Source organism: Carlito syrichta, unplaced genomic scaffold, assembly GCF_000164805.1.
Source record: "Carlito syrichta isolate Samal-C Ts95f unplaced genomic scaffold, Tarsius_syrichta-2.0.1 Scaffold288346, whole genome shotgun sequence".
NCBI lineage: Eukaryota > Metazoa > Chordata > Mammalia > Primates > Tarsiidae > Carlito > Carlito syrichta.
Genome location: NW_007232442.1, coordinates 28,588 through 33,785, shown reverse-complemented (window position 1 = coordinate 33,785; position 5,198 = coordinate 28,588).

Genomic DNA, 5,198 nt, shown 5'->3' with positions numbered 1-5,198 from the left:
ACGCCCGGCTAATTTTTTGATTTATTGTAGAGATGAGGTCTTGCCAAGTTGCCCAGGCGGGTCTTGAACCCGCAGGCTCAGGCAATCCACTCACCTCAGCCTCCCAAAATGTGGAATTACAGGCTGAGCCACCAAGCCCTGCTCAGATATCTTTTTCATAGAGCGATTTGAGTTCTTCCAGGTATATTCCCAGCAGGGGGATTGTGGGGTTGTATGAAAGGTCGATATTCAGATCTTTTAGGAATCGCCACACTATTTTCCACAAAGACTGTACTAGTTTACACTCCCACCAGCAGTGTAGAAGTGCTCCCTTTTCTCCACATCCTCTTCAGCATCTGTTGTTTTTTGAGTTATTGATGATGGCCATCCTGATTGGAGTTAGGTGATATCTCAGTGTGGTTTTAATTTGCATTTCTTTGATGACTAGTGAGGCTGAGCATTTTTTTCATGTATCTGTTGGTTGCTTCTATGTTTTCTTATGAGAAGTGCCTATTCATATCTTTTGCCCACTTTGTAATGGAGCTGTTTGCTTTTTTCTTTTCTGCACATTTGAGTTCCTTGTAGATCCTAAATGTTAGGCCTTTGCCAGATATACAGTTGGCAAATGCTTATTCGCAGTCTGTGGGCGGTCTCCCCACTCTTTTGATGGTTTCTTTGGTTTTGCAGAAATTTGTCAATTTGATGAGGTCCCACTTGTCTATCTTATCTCTTATGGCATGGACACTTGGGGTATTGATCAGGAATTTGGTTGTGAATTCTAATTTCCATAAGGATGTCTCCTGCATTTTCTAAGGCTCTTATAGTTTGAGGTTTTACATTTAGGTCTTTGGTGCATTTAGAGTTGATTTTTGTTTATGGTGACAGGTAGGGGTCTTGTTTTAATCTTCTGCATGTGGTCAGCCAGTTTTCCCAGCACCATTTACTGAATAGGTTCTCCTCTCCCCAGTGGTTGATGGTGGAGGCTTTGTTGAAGATGAGTTAGTTGAGAAACTGAGGTTTTGCTTCTGGAATTTCTATCCTGTTCTATTGGTCTATATACCTGTTCTTGTAACAATTCCAGGCTTTTTGATTATTGTAGCTTGATAAAGAAGTTTAAAGTTTGGAAATGTGATACCTCTTGTTTTTTGTTTTTTTTTTTTTTCCTGAGGATTATTTTGGCTATTTGTGGTCATTTATGTTTCCATATGAATTCCTGTATTGTCATTTCCAGGTCTGAGAAGAATGCCGCTGGTAATTTTATGGTATTGCATCAAATCTGTAGATTGCCTTGGGTAGGATAGACATCTTAACAATGTTGATTCTTCCAATCCATGAGCATAGAATATTTTTCCATATGTTTGTGTCATCTTTGATTTCTTTGAGAAGTGTTTTGTAGCTTTTGTTGTAAAGGTCTTTTACGTCTCTCGTTAGGAAGATGCCAAGGTATTTCATTTTTTGTGTGTGGTTACTGTGAATGGGATTGTGCTTTTTATTTATGTTTCTGTTTGCTTATTGTTGTTATATAGGAATGTGACTGTCTTTTGCACATTTATTTTATATCCTGAAACTTTGCCAAAATCCTTTGGCAGTGCAAGGAGGTTTTTGACAGATTCTCTTGGGTTTTCAAGACATAAAATCATGTCGTCTGCAAAGAGGGGTAACTTAGCTTCCTCATTCCTATTTGGTTACCACTGATTTCCTTCTCTTGTATGATTGCTCCAGCTAGGACTTCCAAAGCTATGTTGAACAGGAGGAGTGAGAGTGGGCATTCTTGTCTTGTTCCGGGTTTCAGGGGAAATGATTTCAATTTCTGTCTGTTTAGCAGTATGTTGGCTGTGGGTTTCTCATAGATAGCTCTTACTATTTTGAGGTATGTTCCATCTATGCCTAGATGTTCGAGGATTTTTATCAAAAAGGGGTACTGGATTTTATCAAAAGTTTTTCTCATGCCTAATGATATAATCATGTAGGTTTTGTTTTTACATATGTTGATGTATTTAATTACATTTATGGTCTTGCAAATGTGGAGCCAGCCTTGCATCCTGGGGATGAAGCCCACTTGACGATGGTGGATGATTTTTGAGAGGTGCTGCTAGATCCAGTTTGCTAGAATCTTGTTGAGAATTTTAGCATCTATGTTCATGAAGGATATTGGCCTGTAGTTCTCTTTCTTTGCTGGATCTTTACCTGGTTTGGGTATCAAAGTGATGTTAGCTTCATAAAATGATTTGGGGAGAATTCCATCTTTCTTGATTGCCTGGAATACTTTCAATAGGACTGATATTAGCTCCTCCTTGTATGTTTTGTAGAGTTCTGCTGTAAAGTCATCTTGTCCAGGGATTTTTTTTTGTTAGTAGTTTTCTTATGACATAGTTGATTTCCTGAGTTGTTATTGATCTATTTAGGGTCTCAATTTCTTCTTGTTTCAACCTGGGGAGGGTGTGTGATGTCAGGAAGTCCTCTATTTCATTTAGGCTTTCAAATTTGTTTCCATACAAGTGCCTATAGTAATCTCTGATAATTTTTTATATTTCTTTGGGGTCAGGTGTGACTTGATCTTTTGCATTTCTGATTGTGTGTATTTGGGCTTTTTCTCGTTTTTTCTTGGTCAGTCTAGCTAGGGGTTGATCAATCTTGTTATCTTTTCAAATAATTAGCTTTTTGTTTTGCTGATTTTTTTGTATTGTATTTTTGTCTTCTATGTCCCAAATTTTGGTTTTTATTTTGGTGATCTCGATTTTTCTGCTGAAGTTAGGGTTTTGGTCATCTTGCTTTTCCAGCTTCCTTAGGTTATTTGTTAGACTGTTAACTTGTGAGCTTTCCATTTTCTTCATGTGTGTTCATAGATATGAATTCCTCTCTTAGTACTGCTTTCATGGTATCCCAGAAATTTTGTAAGCTTTTTCTTCATTTTTCGTATGTTTCCAGGACTCTTTTAATTTATATTTTGATTTCCATGCTGACCCAGGAGTTGGTCAGCATCATACAGTTTAGTGTCCATCTCTTCGTGGATTTTGCGGAAACTTTGTTGGTGTTGATATTTATTTTTATTGCACTGTGGTCTGAGAAAGTGCATGGCAATATTTCAATCTTATGAAATTTGTTTTTGTTTGATTTATGGATAAGTATGCAGTCAATCTTAGAGTACGTTCCGCGTGGTGATGAGTAGAATGTATATTCCATGGTTGTTGGGCGGAGTGTTCTGTAGGTATCAATTAAATCCATTTGGTCAAGTGTTCCAGATCTCCTTGTGGATTTTTTTGTTTTGATAGTATGTCTAGGGTTGTTAGTGGGTATTTAAGGCCCCAGCTATGATGGCATTAGAGTCAATATCCTTTTTTAGTTTACCTAGAAGCTGCTATATTAAAGTTGGTGCTCCTGTATTAGATGTATATATGTTATATGATATTTCTTGTTGATGGATCGAACCTATCATTGTGTAGTGACCTTCTATATCTTTTTAAATTTTTGATAGCTTAAAGGGTGTTTGGTCTGTTATTTCGATTGCAACTCCTGCTTTCTTTTGTGTTCTGTTAGCCTAAAATTTTGTATTCCATCCTCTTTGAGTCTGTGAGTGTCCTTTCTGGTGAGTCTGTCTCCCGGAGATAACATATTATTGCATCATGATATTTTATCCAATTTGCCATTTTATATATTTTCAATTGTGCATTTAGTCCATTCACATTGTCTAATTATTGAGATGTGAGAATTTATCCCGGTCATGTGGTTCTTATAGAGTTTGTTGTTGCTGCTGTTGTTTGTTTGTTGTCTTTCTTTTGATTTTTGAGTTTATTCATGTGTTTTCCATCTTTTTCCTGCATTCTTGTGAAGGGCATTGTTCTTTCTTTTTCTATATTCTGTGTTTAATATTTACTTTAGTGTTTCTTTTTAAATTTAATTTAACTTTTTTATTTTAAAGACATGAGGTACAATTCAGAATTAAGTATACAAATGTTCATTATGCAGGTACCCTTGTTGATGAAGTGTGCTCCCCCCCCAAGAGTTTCCCTCAACTTCTAATCCCACCCCCTCTCCTCTGGCAGTTTCCTGCTACTGCCAATCCCTTTCTTATAGTATTATGATAATTGTTCAAGGTCTGCTTATGAGTGAAAAGATATGGCACTCTGTTCTTTGTTTCTGTGATAGATCACTGAGTATGATCGACTCTAAATCCATCCAAGATGCTGTGAAGTTCATATGTTTGTCCTTCTTTATGGCTGCATGATATTCCATTGTGTATATGTACCACATTTTTTAATGCAGTCCAGCTTCAGTGGACAGAATGGTTGGTTCCATGTTTTTGCTATTGTGAATAGAGCTGCAACAAACACGCATGTGCAGGTATCTTTTTGTAGAATGATTTGAGTTCCTCTGCGTATATTCCTAATAGGGAAATTGCTGGGTCATATGGAAAGTCAATGTCTAGTTCTTTCAGAAATTGCCACACTATCTTCCAAAGAGGTTGCACTAGTCTGCATTCCCACCAGCAGTATAGAAGTGTTCCTTTTTCTCTGCGTCCTCATCAGCATCTATTGTTGTTTGTTTCATTAATGATGGCCATTCTTACTGGGGTTAGGTGGTATCCCAATGTGTTTTTGATTTGCATTTCTCTGATGATAAGTGAAGCTGAGCACTTTTTTCATCTGTCTGTTGGCTGTCCATATATCTTCATTTGAGGAATGCCTCTTCATGTCTTTTGTTCTCTTTTTAATGGGGCTGTTTGTTTTTTTCTTTTGGCATGTTTGAGTTCCTTGTAGAGCCTAGATGTTAGGCCTTTGTCAGATAAACAGTTAACAAATATTTTTTCCCATTCTGTGGGCTATCTCCCTGCTCTCGACAGTTTCTTTTGCTTTGCAGAAGCACATCAGTTTGATGAGGTTCCACTTGTCTATCTTATTTCTTATGGTATGGGCACTTAGGGATCTGATCAGGAATTGGTTGCCAGTTCCAGTTTCCACAAGGGTGTCTCCTGCGTTTTCTAAGATTCTTATAGTTGGAGGTTTTATGTTTAGGTCTCTAGCAAATCAGATCCAAAAACACATCTCAAAAATCATCTACAATGACCAAGTAGGCTTCATCCCCAGGATGCAGGGCTAGTTCAACTTTTGCAAGACCATAAATGTAATTAAATGCATCAACGGATGTAAAAACAAGAACCATATGGTTATGTCATTAGATGCAGAAAAACTTTTGATAAAATTCAGCATCCCTTCTTGATA